A 16147-nucleotide genomic window follows, 5' to 3' on the forward strand; every position below is an offset into this window, starting at 1 on the left:
ATTTATCCTGTCAATTTCCACTGTGAGGAACATAGTAAGGAAATGGAAGGACACAGGTACAGTTCTTGTTAAGGCCAGAAGTGGCAGGCCAAGAAAAACATCAGAAAGGCAGAGAAGAAGAATGGTGAGTTCAGTCAAGGACAATCCTCAGACCACCTCCAGAGAGCTGCAGCATCAACTTGCTGCAGATGGTGTCACTGTGCATCGGTCAACTATACAACGCACTTTGCACAAGGAGAAGCTGTATGGGAGAGTGATGCGAAAGAAGCCGTTTCTGCAAGTACGCCACAAACAGAGTCGGCTGAGGTATGCAAAAGCACATTTGGAGAAGCCAATTTATTTTTGGATGAAGGTCCTGTGGACTGATGAAACCAAGATTGAGTTGTTTGGTCATACAAAAAGGCGTTATGCATGGTGGCCAAAAAACACAGCATTCCAAGAAAAACACTTGCTACCCACACTAAAATTTGGTGGAGGTTCCATCATGCTTTGAGGCTGTGTGGCCAATGCTGGCACCGGGAATCTTTTTAAAGTTGAGGGATGCATGGATTCCTCTCAGTATCAGCAGATTCTTGACAATAATGTTCATGAATCAGTGACAAAGTTGAAGTTACGCAGGGGATGGATCTTTCAGCAAGACAATGATCCAAAACACCGCTCCAAATCTACTCAGGCATTCATGCAGAGGAACAATTACACTGTTCTGGAATGGCCATCCCAGTCCCCAGACCTGAATATCATTGAACATCTGTGGGATCATTTGAAGAGGGCTGTCCATGCTCGGCGACCATCAAACTTAACTGAACTGGAATTGTTTTGTAAAGAGGAATGGTCAAAAATACCTTCATCCAGGATCCAGGAACTCATTAAAAGCTACAGGAAGTGACTAGAGGCTGTTATTTTTGCAAAAGGAGGATCTACTAAATATTAATGTCACTTTTCTGGTGAGGTGCCCATACTTATGCACCTGCCAAATTTTGTTTGAATGCAGATTGCACATTTATTTTCTGTTAGCACAATAAACCTCATTTCAAGGCAGAAACATTACTGTGTCCAACAGTTATTAGATATATGAAACTGAAATAGCTGTTGCAAAAAAAAACAATTTTTATAAAACATTAAGCTTAAGATTAATAGGGGTGCCCAAACTTTTTCATATAACTGTAACTGCACTCCACCTCCTCATGACCCTCTTTAATTGTGCACGTTGAGAGGCCTGACAAATTATAAGGGAACATAAACAGTTCCTCATAGTGGCCAGTGTTCGGGTCATATGTCTCCTGGGACTTTTGATGATGGGAGGAAGGAGGACCAGGTTGAGGATTCAGAGGCCCAGCCTTTTGGCTGAGACTGGATCGTATGTAAGACTTTGTGGTGCTGCTTGTCAACACACTGGGGCCTTTGCCTGCCATCCAACCCACAATATCCTGGCAATTGTCTGGGTTCATCAGTGGTGCATTGTACTAACCAAATTTTGATGGGAAGCTAGAAAAAAATCCAGTCACCTTTTGATCTATAACATTGCCTTGGCGGGCACCACCACATCCACATTTCTTAACATCACCCTTTCTCACATTGAATGCGTTATGCCTATGAAAAAAAATTCCTGGCTTTATTTTTCACACATACACTCACAGAAGTGCTTTGTACAAATTCTCTGTACCTAGCAATGTGTGGCTATATTTTTTAAAGATATTAGCGTTTTTACACACGGCAACAGCAAGCTCACGAAAATTAGAGGTAGTCACGTATGCGCATCTCAGCAGGCTTTGTGTCAGTCGCACAACTACTAAAGATACTCTACAGTATTTATTAAACCAATAGAAAATTATTTTTATTTTTAGATCACCTTGTTGACACACTTGCAACAATGTTACTATATGGTGGCACTGAGGAATATTATATAGCTGTGAAGAAAATTATAGGCTGCTAAACAGGAATACTATGTAGCTCCCCCAAAAATTGGTTTGTATATGCTAGTGCTACCTAATATTATTTGCCTCTAAAAAGAACTGATTTGTATATTATTGTAGTGGATGAAAATCTCCCTACTTCCCCCCAATCCCACAGTTTGTTCCTGATACTAAACTATACAACACAATGGAAAATAGTAGAGATAGAGCAGCATGTACTTGCAATGATGAAAACACCCAGTTACTTGCCTTTCACTCTCCCTCCTATTAAATCTCACCCTACGCTAGCTACACCTAACAAAGAACTAATCTTCACTATCTCCAGCTCTTAAAAGAGCTTTTTGAAATGAATAACTTTCCCAATATGCTCCTATCACTCTCCCTACGCTTACACTACTCTCTCCCTATGCTGCTTCTGGATGCAATGTGTGTAATATGTCACTGGCAGTCATTAAATACCCCCTATAATGCTGCAAGGCCAGGAAATCACAAAGATGGTGCCGGCAAGTCAACCCAGCATTTTAATTGGCTGCAAATAAATCACCAAACATGCTAGGTGGGTCACTTGAATATACAGAGCTGTATACCAAATTACTCACCGAGTAACGAATAGCCCGACTAGAGTATTATTCATGTGAGTAACAAATAGTGCCGAATGTATTCGCTAATCACTACTTATCTGAAGAATTATCAACCAAATCATCAAGCTGAGCTTCTAGCAGCTCCTTTTGCATGTGTCTGCAAATGAAATTCCAGATGTGGTCAATGGGAGACAAGTCCAGAGACGCTGCAGGCCATGATAACACTAATAGGCCAGGAAGACTACTCACAGTAGCAACAACAACATCTGGCTTGGTGTTGTTTTGAAAAACAACACCTGGATAATTTGGAGAAATGGCCATACCACTGGTTCCATAATCAAATCAATGTATGCCAAACTGTTAGTGTACCTGTGTCACGATAATATAAATATGACCTATTCTGAGTATACTTCTAGAAGGTTCCAAGGCTGTACAGACAGACACTATGGTCCTCTCTTCCCCCCAGCTGCCTGTGGGTGAATACACTTCTCCTCTGCCTGCCAGCTCTGCGTAATTCTAAACCAACCCCCCTCCCTCCTGCATGCAGCTGTGAAACTGAAAGTAAAGAGTAGCGACACATGGCAATCCCTTTGTCTAGCTAAAGTGGTCCTTTAAGACCAAATAAATCAAAACAGGATGTTCACAGAAATAGGCAGTTCATATTTCTGGAAACTGCAGGGACAGGGCTCCCAACTGGTGGTTTTGTTGAGCTCAGCACTTAGCAGAAATTGAGAAATGCATTACTGCTTAACCGAGGCTCATAGTCAAGCTGTGTTTGAATTTAAATGAATGTCCATTTCGTGCTGAGAAAAATGGTAATTGTATTGTCCTTCTACGAGGTTCATATGCCGAGATATGTTTAATAGATGGTTTTCCATACCTTTCAAAAGGGGGCATATCCAGCCCAATCACTGGTGTCACAACCAGGGGTATAAGAGAGAGAGACCTCATTTTGCACTAGTCTTTGTCCAGGGAGCTAGCTGAGAGACGCTCTGTGATGCATTCTGATGTATCACCCCTCCCCCCACACCGCATGGTCTGCTATGAAATGACTTAAGCCACTGTAAGTGTTTTTTCTTCCTTTAATCCCTTTTTATTTTGTAATTGTCTGTGTATACATAATTGTCTCATTTTATAATATATTTTATATACTTTTGCCTAATCATTTGGAGTAAAAGTTATAACATTTACTAGCGTTGTTTTCCTTGCTCTAAAACTTACCCTAAAGCCTCTGACCTAAGCCATTGCTACAGATTGGATTGGCTCCTGACCCGTTATTAAAAAAGAAATAGGAGCTGGTCGCAGCGGAAGTGTCCTGAGCTTTTGGGGAAGCTGGTAGTGACGGATGGCGTTGAAAGTAATTTTTCCTGCCTGAGTGGGAGTAGTTATATCGCCCTCGCTGCAGTGTGCCCAATAGCCAGTACATAGCAAGGCAGCCTTTCTGGTGACTAATTATTCTAGGTGCAGTTACCTGCCTGTCCTGAGGGTAAAGGGGGTGTCAGAGAGCTGCAAGTTCCAATCCGGAACTGGGAAGTGGGATATAAATAAATCCCCTTCAGAAAAGAACCGGGGGCAGCCAAACAACCCCCGTTCATGACATATTGGTGGCAGCGGTGGGATAATCAAAATATCCTCCCTGTGATTCATGACAACCTGGAATGAAGAATAGATAGGTCCAGCTACTATACATTATGCCACATCACACCATAATCCTGGGAGAAGTACCAGTGTGATGTTCCTTAGTAAAAGACTCTTCATGACATTATGTTTGTGGTCTCTAGATGGAGATCAAAAGCTGGTATTGAGATCTATCCTCTACAGTAATGAATCATGCTTTTCTTTTGGACACAATGAAAGCCACAGATTGGTCTGAAGATCACATTGGCAATGACAAGAAGAGGCATTCAAGTGGAAACTTCATACCGGTGCTACTTCCAGGATTATATTGTGGGTAGGCATGATGTATGGTAGCTGGACCTTTCTAGTATTCATTCAGGGTACATTAACAACTCTGTGACACGTTGATTTGGTAATAGAATGAGTTACCGTATACACTCGAGTATAAGCCGAGATTTTCAGCCCAAATTTTTGGGCTGAAAGTGCCCCTCTCGGCTTATACTCGAGTCACGGTCGGCGGGTGAGGGGGAGAGGGCACTGAGGCATACTTATCTGCTTCCGGGGCTCCTGGCGCTCCCCCTGCCCGTCCCACGGTCTCCGGGTGCCGCAGCTCTTCCCCTGTTCAGCGGTCACGTGGGACCGCTCATTAGAGAAATGAATATGGACTCCACTCCCATAGGGGCGGAGCCGCCTATTCATTTCTCTAATCAGCGGTAATGGTGACCACTGACAGAGGAAGAGGCTGCGGCACCGAAGACCAGCTGTCCGCGGGAAGGAGCGGGATGCCAGGAGCAGGTAAGTATGTCATATTCACCTGTCCGCGTTCCACACGCCGGGCGCCGATCCATCTTCCCGGCATCTCTCCGCACTGACTGTGCAGGTCAGAGGGCGCAATGACGCATATAGTGTGCGCGCCACCCTCTGCCTGATCAGTCAGTGCAGAGAGACGCCGGGACGGGACGCTGAGGAGCTGCAAGCAAGAGAGGTGAGTATTAGGGTTGAGCGACTTTCATTTTTTTAAGATCGAGTCGGGTTTTGTGAAACCCGACTTTGTCCAGAGTCGAGTCGAGTGCAGTCGGCCGATTATCGCTGAAAGTCGGGGATCGACCGAAACACGAAACCCAATGCAAGTCAATGGGGAAGCATAGTCGGCAGTGAGTGGAGGCCAGGAAAACACCTACAGTGCCCATTTTAATGCCAAAAACATCCATTCTTGTTTCTGAAGCTTGTCAATCTTAATTAACTTTATAATAATAGTTGGGCATTGGAAATTGAGGGTCATTTGGCAAAAGTTGTGGGGGGAGTAGGGCTGGCTCAAGTTTTTCGTGGGCCCAGGAAACGCGGACTACGTCACGGCGGTGGAGCAGGGAGAGGTAAGTATTTCAACGTTGCAAGTGCTGTGATCCTGAGCAAGCAGGGGGGGCCCACTCGTTCGCATTGGCACTGGCACAGGGCCCCTCAAAGTACGGCGGTGTGTTTGCATGGCGGGGGCGCCTCCCACCAGCAGCGACACTTTTGCGTACTCTGAGGGGCCCTGTGCCAGTGACGTCGCCAACGAGTATGCCCCCCCCACCTGATGAAGGAACCTGCACTTTCATCTGCACCTTCCTCTTTGTCCCTGTGTAAGGTGGTATAACATGCGGGAAGGGGAACCTTACTTTCAGCAGGGTCAGATTCTGGCTGTGTAGAGTGCAAGGGGAATGTAGTGGTCTAGGTCAATGTACCAGCAGACTCATCTAGCAGTGGCTGGGCAATGGGCAGGATGAAGAGGAAACAGATATAGGGCCAAAGAATAAAGTAGGCTAAATGCAGTTCAAAATTGGTAACAGGACTAAACAGGCGGCATTGCTTTGTTCAGTGGAGTAGCAAACCCAAGAGCAGCAGACACTGTTTCAAGGGCCCAACCACACTAGTAGGCCAAATGCAGTTTAATATCTGATAGTATAGGTCGAAAGCCAGAAGGTAGAAGCTCAGCTTTATTCAGTTGAGGACAACACCAGGCAGGGGCAGACACCGTTAGTAGGCCGGAACCACCAATTTTTTAAAAAACAGCAGTTAATCAGAGCCAGAAGGTAGAAGCTCAGCTTTATTCAGTTGAGGACAACACCAGGCAGGGGCAGACACCGTTAGTAGGCCGGAACCACCAATTTTTAAAAAAACAGCAGTTAATCAGAGCCAGAAGGTAGAAGCTCAGCTTTATTCAGTTGAGGGCAACACCAGGGAGGGGCAGACACCGTTAGTAGGCCGGAACCACCAATTTTTAAAAAAACAGCAGTTAATCAGAGCCAGAAGGTAGAAGCTCAGCTTTATTCAGTTGAGGACAAACACCAGGGAGCAGCAAACAGAGGTATTAGGCCCCATCCAGAAATTAAAAAAAAAAAAAAAAAAAAAAACTTAATCAGAGCCAGAAGGTAGAAGCTCAGCTTTATTCAGTTGAGGACAACACCAGGCAGGGTCAGACACCGTTAGTAGGCCGGAACCACCAATTTTTTAAAAAACAGCAGTTAATCAGAGCCAGAAGGTAGAAGCTCAGCTTTATTCAGTTGAGGACAAACACCAGGGAGCAGCAACCAGAGGTATTAGGCCCCATCCAGCAATTAAAAAAAAAAAAACTTAATCAGAGCCAGAAGGTAGAAGCTAAGCTTTATTCAGTTGAGGACAGCACCAGGCAGGGGCAGACACCGTTAGTAGGCCGGAACCACCAATTTTTTAAAAAACAGCAGTTAATCAGAGCCAGAAGGTAGAAGCTCAGCTTTATTCAGTTGAGGACAAACACCAGGGAGCAGCAACCAGAGGTATTAGGCCCCATCCAGCAATTAAAAAAAAAAAAACTTAATCAGAGCCAGAAGGTAGAAGCTAAGCTTTATTCAGTTGAGGACAGCACCAGGCAGGGGCAGACACCGTTAGTAGGCCGGAACCACCAATTTTTAAAAAAACAGCAGTTAATCAGAGCCAGAAGGTAGAAGCTCAGCTTTATTCAGTTGAGGGCAACACCAGGGAGGGGCAGACACCGTTAGTAGGCCGGAACCACCAATTTTTTAAAAAACAGCAGTTAATCAGAGCCAGAAGGTAGAAGCTCAGCTGTATTCAGTTGAGGACAACTTGAATTAGTGACTGCAGACAGACTTAGCAGGCTGTCCCCTGTGTGGACCATGCATCCAATACATTAACCCATTGCGCCACAAAGGACACGTAACCTTCCGTGGCCATGCCTACAGGTCCATGTGTCTGTTCTCAGGTGTACCTTTGGACTCACAGATTGACAGAATGCAAGGACAATGCGGTCTTTAACATGCTGGTGGAGGGGTGGGATGGCTTTTCTCGCAAAAGAATTGTCAACTGGGTAGCTCATAGCGTGGTACAGCGTAGTCCATCATGGCTTTATTAATATTAAAAAAAATAAAAAAATAGGCTCTATGCACTGTAAATTAGGTTCCAGGGGTACACGGGCAGCAGTGGTTTGGTCAGTGGAGGCCTAGTGGAAGGAGGGACCGCAGACAGGCTTCGAAGGCCTAACATTATAAAATGGGCTGGCTGTAGGCACTTTATAATTGGTTCCAGGGGTACACGGGCAGCAGTGGTCTGGTCAGTGGAGGCCTAGTGGAAGGAGGGACCGCAGACAGGCTTCGAAGGCCTAACATGATAAAATGGGCTGGCTGTAGGCACTGTAAAATAGGTTCCAAGGGTACACGGGCAGCAGTGGTCTGGTCAGTGGAGGCCTAGTGGAAGGAGGGACCGCAGACAGGCTTCGAAGGCCTAACATAATAAAATGGGCTGGCTGTAGGCACTGTAAAATAGGTTCCAGGGGTACACGGGCAGCAGTGGTCTGGTCAGTGGAGGCCTAGTGGAAGGAGGGACTGCAGACAGGCTTCGAAGGCCTAACACAATAAAATGGGCTGGCTGTAGGCACTTTATAATTGTTTCCAGGGGTACACGGGCAGCAGTGGTCTGGTCAGTGGAGGCCTAGTGGAAGGAGGGACCGCAGACAGGCTTCGAAGGCCTAACACAATAAAATGGGCTGGCTGTAGGCACTTTATAATTGTTTCCAGGGGTACACGGGCAGCAGTGGTCTGGTCAACGGAGGCCGATTGTAATGAGTGTCTGCCAGTTAGTAGTCAAAAACAACAATTAAATGTGAATGTCTCGCATTAAAACAAAACAAAAACACTAAAGGTTGCAATCATTAGGTTCAGGGGTGGGATCCTCTGCGTTGTTTCAGACCTACTAATTTAGCGCAAAGTATTTACTGTGGTAAATAGAGGACACTGCCCCTGACTATGTTAAGTACCATCATACATGTCAACACAATGGTATTGTCAGTGGCAGGTATGGAAGGATGTCAGCGCATAGACTAAACATTGGTGGAAGTGTGAGAGATAACTGTGGAAGTGGTAGAGCAATGTTTGACCTGGGGGTGGGTGAACTCTCTTGTGGCCGGCGGTACAGGCCCAGGGCCCCTCATGTTACAACAGTGTGTCTGACGTTGGGTGCGCACCACCACAGCCAGAGACACTTTATTGTACTATGAGGGACCCAGTAGCAATGCCGTCGACCAAAAGCAAGCACACCAACCTCTTCAGACAAACAGCAGTCTCACGGGTGCTTGCGCCAAGTCGCGATACCACGGCCCTGTGTGGGGAGTTTGGCCATTTAGGGAGGTGTAAACATGTCGTATGCTGGACAATCAGCTGCAGAAAATTAGACATTAGAAAAGTAATTCACAGTAGTCTACAGGCAAGAGCTTTTCATAGGAAAGCTAGGTGTCGGCCGGGCAAGGTGGGGCAAAAGATTTCGAAATCCAGTTGTGGTTCATTTTAATGAATGTTAGATCGTCAACATTTTGGGTAGCCAGACGAGTCCTTTTTTCGGTTAATATTGAACCTGCAGCACTGAATACTCTTTCTGATAGGACACTTGCTGCCGGGCAAGCAAGCTCCTGCAATGCATATTCTGCCAATTCTGGCCAGGTGTCTAATTTTGATGCCCAGTAATCAAATGGGAATGACGGTTGAGGGATAACATCGATAAGGGATGAAAAATAGTTAGTAACCATACTGGACAAATGTTGTCGCCTGTCACTTTCAATTGATGCAGCAGTACCTGTCCTGTCTGCGGTCATAGCAAAATCACTCCACAACCTGGTCAGAAAACCCCTCTGTCCAACGCCACTTCTGATGTGTGCACCCCTAACACTCCTAGTCTGCTGCCCCCTGGAGCTCGTGTGAGAACGATCACGTGCGCTGTGTGCTGGGAATGCCTGAAGCAAACGGTCAACAAGAGTTGATTGTTTGGTTGCTAATATTAGTTCCAAGTTCTCATGTGGCATAATATTTTGCAATTTGCCTTTATAGCGTGGATCGAGGAGGCAGGCCAACCAGTAATCGTCATCGTTCATCATTTTCGTAATGCGTGTGTCCCTTTTTAGGATACGTAAGGCATAATCCGCCATGTGGGCCAAAGTTCCAGTTGTCAAATCTCCGGTTGTGATTGGTTGAGGGGCAGTTTCAGGCAAATCTACGTCACTTGTGTCCCTCAAAAATCCAGAACCCGGCCTTGCCACGCAACCAATTTCCAGTGCCCCCGAGAAAGCTTCCGCATTAAAAATATACTCATCCCCATCATCCTCCTCGTCCTCCACCTCCTCTTCGCCCGCTACCTCGTCCTGTACACTGCCCTGACCAGACAATGGCTGACTGTCATCAAGGCTTTCCTCTTCCTCTGGTGCAGACGCCTGATCCTTTATGTGCGTCAAACTTTGCATCAGCAGACGCATTAGGGGGATGCTCATGCTTATTATGGTGTTGTCTGCACTAACCAGCCGTGTGCATTCCTCAAAACACTGAAGGACTTGACACATGTCTTGTATCTTCGACCACTGCACACCTGACAACTCCATGTCTGCCATCCTACTGCCTGCCCGTGTATGTGTATCCTCCCACAAAAACATAGCCCGCCTCTGTTGGCACAGTCTCTGAAGCATGTGCAGTGTTGAGTTCCACCTTGTTGCAACGTCTATGATTAGGCGATGCTGGGGAAGGTTCAAAGACCGCTGATAGGTCTGCATACGGCTGGAGTGTACAGGCGAATGTCGGATATGTGAGCAAAGTCCACGTACTTTGAGGAGCAGGTCGGAGAACCCAGGATAAGTTTTCAATAAGCACTGCACCACCAGGTTTAAGGTGTGAGCCAGGCAAGGAATGTGTTTCAGTTGGGAAAGGGAGATGGCAGCCATGAAATTCCTTCCGTTATCACTCACTACCTTGCCTGCCTCAAGATCTACTGTGCCCAGCCACGACTGCGTTTCTTGTTGCAAGAACTCGGACAGAACTTCCGCGGTGTGTCTGTTGTCCCCCAAACACTTCATAGCCAATACAGCCTGCTGATGCTTGCCAGTAGCTGGCCCATAATGGGACCACTGGTGTGCAACAGTGTCATCTGCCGATGGAGTGGTTGGCCGACTGCAGTCTGTGGAAGAGCTGTAGCTTCTGCAGGAGGATGAGGAGGAGGGGGTGCGAACGCCTACAGCCAACTGTTTCCTAGACCGTGGGCTAGGCACAACTGTCCCAAAATTGATGTCCCCTGTGGACCCTGCATCCACCACATTCACCCAGTGTGCCGTGATGGACACATAACGTCCCTGGCCATGCCTACTGGTCCATGCATCTGTAGTCAGGTGCACCTTTGTACTCACAGATTGCCTGAGTGCATGGACGATGCGCTGTTTAACATGCTGGTGCAGGGCTGGGATGGCTTTTCTGGAAAAAAAGTGTCGACTGGGTAGCTCGTATCGTGGTTCAGCGTACTCCATCAGGGCTTTGAAAGGGGCTTTCAACTAACCAGTAGGGCATCATCTCTAACGAGATTAGTCTAGCTATGTGGGCGTTAAAACCCTGTGTACGCGGATGCGAGGATAAGTACTTCCTTTTTCTAACCAGAGTCTCATGTAGTGTGAGCTGGACTGGAGAGCTGGAGATCGTGGAACTTTCGGGTGTGCCGGTGGACATGGCAGACTGAGAGACGGTTGGAGACGGTATTGTTTCCGCCGGTGCCCTAGATGCAATATTTCCTCCTACAAAACTGGTGATTCCCTGACCCTGACTGCTTTTGGCTGGCAATGAAACCTGCACAGATACTGCCGGTGGTGCGGAAAATGGTGGCCTTACAGTGACGGAAGGGATGTTGCGTTGCTGACTAGCTTCATTGGCTGAGGGTGCTACAACCTTAAGGGACATTTGGTAGTTAGTCCAGGCTTGAAAATGCATGGTGGTTAAGTGTCTATGCATGCAACTAGTATTGAGACTTTTCAGATTCTGACCTCTGCTTAAGCTAGTTGAACATTTTTGACAGATGACTTTGCGCTGATCAATTGGATGTTGTTTAAAAAAATGCCAGACTGCACTCTTCCTAGCATCGGATCCCTTTTCAGGGATTGCAGACTGAGCTTTAACCGGATGGCCACGCTGTCCTCCAACAGGTTTTGGCTTTGACACGCGTTTTGGGCCAGATACGGGCCCGGCAGATGGAACCTGTTGCGATGTTGATGCCTGCTGCGGCCCCTCCTCCACCTCCGCTTCTGAACTACTGCCGCCTGCACCCTGTTCCCCCAATGGCTGCCAATCGGGGTCAACAACTGGGTCATCTATTACCTCCTCTTCGAGCTCGTGTGCAACTTCGTCTGTTTCACTGTGTCGGTCGGTGGTATAGCGTTCGTGGCGGGGCAACATAGTCTCATCAGGGTCTGATTGTGGATCAGTACCCTGAGAGGGCAATGTGGTGGTCTGAGTCAAAGGAGCAGCATAGTACTCTGGCTGTAGCTGTGCATCAGTGCACTCCATGTCAGAATCTACTTGTAATGGGCATGGCCTGTTAAGTGTTTCACTTTCTAAGGCAGGGACGGTATGTGTAAAGAGCTCCATGGAGTAACCCGTTGTGTCGCCTGCTGCATCCTTCTCTCTTGTTGTAGTTTTTGCTGAAGAGGACAAGGAAGCGACTTGTCCCTGACCGTGAACATCCACAAGCGACGCGCTGCTTTTACATTTACCAGTTTCAGAAGAGGAGGTAAAGAGCTAGAGGCTGAGTCTGCAATGTAAGCCAAAACTTGCTGTTGCTGCTCCGCCTTTAAAAGCGGTTTTCGTACTCCCAGAAAAGAGAGCGTTCGAGGCCTTGTGTAGCCAGACGACGAAACTGGCTCCACAGCTCCAGACTTAGGTGGAATATTTTTATCCCCATGACCACCTGATGCTCCACTACCACTACCATCATTACCAGCTGACAATGAACGCCCACGGCCACGACGACCTCTTGCACCAGACTTCCTCATTGTTTTAAAAACTTAACAAAAGTAACTTTATTTGTTGCTGTCAAACAACTTACACAGTGAGCTATAACTTCAGTATGATTTCAATATCCCTTAACAGGTTGGTGAGACCACAAGGAAAATCAGGCACAATGTTACACACTCTGTTTTCTGTGGCACCAAATCACAGAGATGCCACACACGCAGGACTGTCACTCAAGCACAAATGTCAATATTAATCTCCCACTGTTTTCTTTTTTTTTTCTTTTTCAGGGAGACTTTAGAAACAAAATAATAAAAAATAAATAGGCTTTCTATGGCCCACTGAGTGAGAGATGGCACACACAGGAGTCAGGAGTAGCACACAAGCAGAAAGGGCAATATTAATCTCCCACTGTTTTATTTTTTTTTCTTTTTCAGGGAGACTTTAGAAACCAAATAATAAAAAATAAATAGGCTTTCTATGGCCCACTGAGTGAGAGATGGCACACACAGGAGTCAGGAGTGGCACACAAGCAGAAAGGGCAATATTAATCTCCCACTGTTTTATTTTTTTTTTCTTTTTCAGGGAGACTTTAGAAACCAAATAATAAAAAATAAATAGGCTTTCTATGGCCCACTGAGTGAGAGATGGCACACACAGGAGTCAGGAGTGGCACACAAGCAGAAAGGGCAATATTAATCTCCCACTGTTTTCTTTTTTTTTTCTTTTTCAGGGATACTTTAGAAACCAAATTATAAAAAATAAATAGGCTTTCTATGGCCCACTGAGTGAGAGATGGCACACACAGGAGTCAGGAGTGGCACACAAGCAGAAAGGGCAATATTAATCTCCCACTGTTTTCTTTTTTTTTTCTTTTTCATGGAGACTTTAGAAACCAAATAATAAAAAATAAATAGGCTTTCTATGGCCCACTGAGTGAGAGATGGCACACACAGGAGTCAGGAGTGGCACACAAGCCCTGACTGAGGCCAATATTTTTCTCCCACTGATTGATGTAGTGATTTTTTTTCAGGTAGATTTTAGAACCCAAATCAAGCAAAAAAATTAATAGGCTTTCTATGGCCCACTGAGTGAGAGATGGCACACACAGGAGTCAGGAGTGGCACACAAGCCCTGACTGAGGCCAATATTTTTCTCCCACTGATTGATGTAGTGTTTTTTTTTCAGGTAGATTTTAGAACCCAAATCAAGCAAAAAATTAATAGGCTTTCTATGGCCCACTGAGTGAGAGATGGCACACACAGGAGTCAGGAGTGGCACACAAGCAGAAAGGGCAATATTAATCTCCCACTGTTTTCTTTTTTTTTCTTTTTCAGGGAGACTTTAGAAACCAAATAATAAAAAATAAATAGGCTTTTTATGGCCCACTGAGTGAGAGATGGCACACACAGGAGTCAGGAGTGGCACACAAGCAGAAAGGGCAATATTAATCTCCCACTGTTTTATTTTTTTTTTCTTTTTCAGGGAGACTTTAGAAACCAAACAATAAAAAATAAATAGGCTTTCTATGGCCCACTTAGTGAGAGATGGCACACACAGGAGTCAGGAGTGGCACACAAGCAGAAAGGGCAATATTAATCTCCCACTGTTTTATTTTTTTTTTCTTTTTCAGGGAGACTTTAGAAACAAAATAATAAAAAATAAATAGGCTTTCTATGGCCCACTGAGTGAGAGATGGCACACACAGGAGTCAGGAGTGGCACACAAGCCCTGACTGAGGCCAATATTTTTCTCTCACTGATTGATGTAGTGATTTTTTTTCAGGTAGATTTTAGAACCCAAATCAAGCAAAAAATTAATAGGCTTTCTATGGCCCACTGAGTGAGAGATGGCACACACAGGAGTCAGGAGTGGCACACAAGCAGAAAGGGCAATATTAATCTCCCACTGTTTTATTTTTTTTTCTTTTTCAGGGAGACTTTAGAAACCAAATAATAAAAAATAAATAGGCTTTCTATGGCCCACTGAGTGAGAGATGGCACACACAGGAGTCAGGAGTGGCACACAAGCAGAAAGGGCAATATTAATCTCCCACTGATTGATGTAGTGATTTTTTTTCAGGTAGATTTTAGAACCCAAATCAAGCAAAAAAATTAATAGGCTTTCTATGGCCCACTGAGTGAGAGATGGCACACACAGGGATGGCACTCTAGCAGAAATGCCAATCTTAATCTCCCACAAAAAAAAAAAAGAAACTGTCCTACAATTACTATGTCCCTGCAGTAATCTCAGCCAGGTATGGCAGGCAGCAATAAGGAGTGGACTGATGCACAAATTAAATAAAAAGTGTGGACAAACAAAAAAGATAGCTGTGCAGAAAGGAAGGAACAAGAGGATATGTGCTTTGAAAAAAGCAGTTGGTTTGCACAGTGGTGTACACACAGCAATACAGCTATCAGGGAGCATTCTAGGGCAGCCCAATGAGCTACAGCGCTGAGAGAAAAAAAAATAAAAATGTAGCTTCCACTGTCCCTGCACACCGAAGGTGGTGTTGGACAGTGGAAATCGCTACAGCACAAGCTCCCTGCTTCTAATGAAGCAGCAGCAACCTCTCCCTAAGCTCAGAGCAGCAGCAGTGAGATGGCGGTCGGTGGGAACGCCCCTTTATAGCCCCTGTGACGCCGCAGACAGCAAGCCAATCACTGCAATGCCCTTCTCTAAGATGGTGGGGACCAGGACCTATGTCATCACGCTGCCCACACTCTGTGTTCACCTTCATTGGCTGAGAAATGGCGCTTTTCGCGACATTGAAACGCGACTTTGGCGCGAAAGTCGCGTACCGCATGGCCGATGCAACGCTGGGATCGGCTCGGTTTCATGAGACGCCGACTTTGCCAAAAGTCGGCGACTTTTGAAAATGAACGACCCGTTTCGCTCAACCCTAGTGAGTATGTCTTTTATTATTTTTATTGCAGCAGCAGCACAGCTTTCTATGGCACATCTATGGGGCAATAATGAACGGTGCAGAGCACTATATGGCACAGCTATGGGGCAATAATGAACGGTGCAGAGCACTATATGGCACATCTATGGGGCAATAATGAACAATGCAGAGCACTATATGGCACAGCTATGGGGCAATAATGAACGGTGCGGAGCACTATATGGCACAGCTATGGGGCAATAATGAACGGTGCAGAGCACTATATGGCACAGCTATGGGGCAATAATGAACGGTGCAGAGCACTATATGGCACAGCTATGGGGCAATTATGAATGGTGCAGAGCACTATATGGCACAGCTATGGGGCAATTATGAACGGTGCAGAGCACTATATGGCACAGCTATGGGGCAATTATGAACGGTGCAGAGCACTATATGGCAGAGCTATGGGGCAATTATGAACGGTGCAGAGCACTATATGGCACAGCTATGGGGCAATTATGAACGGTGCAGAGCACTATATGGCACAGCTATGGGGCAATAATGAACGGTGCAGAGCACTATATGGCACAGCTATGGTGCAATAATGAACGGTGCAGAGCAGTATATGGCACAGCTATGGGGCAATAATGAACGGTGCAGAGCACTATATGGCACAGCTATGGGGCAATAATGAATGGTGCAGAGCACTATATGGCACAGCTTTCTATGGTACAGCTATGGGGCAATAATGAACGGTGCAGAGCACTATATGGCACAGCTATGGGGCCATAATGAACAGTATGGCGCATCTATTTTTATTTTTGAAATTCACCGGTAGCTGCTGCATTTTCCACCCTAGGCTTATACTCG

This window comes from Ranitomeya variabilis, chromosome 5, assembly GCF_051348905.1.
Source record: "Ranitomeya variabilis isolate aRanVar5 chromosome 5, aRanVar5.hap1, whole genome shotgun sequence".
NCBI lineage: Eukaryota > Metazoa > Chordata > Amphibia > Anura > Dendrobatidae > Ranitomeya > Ranitomeya variabilis.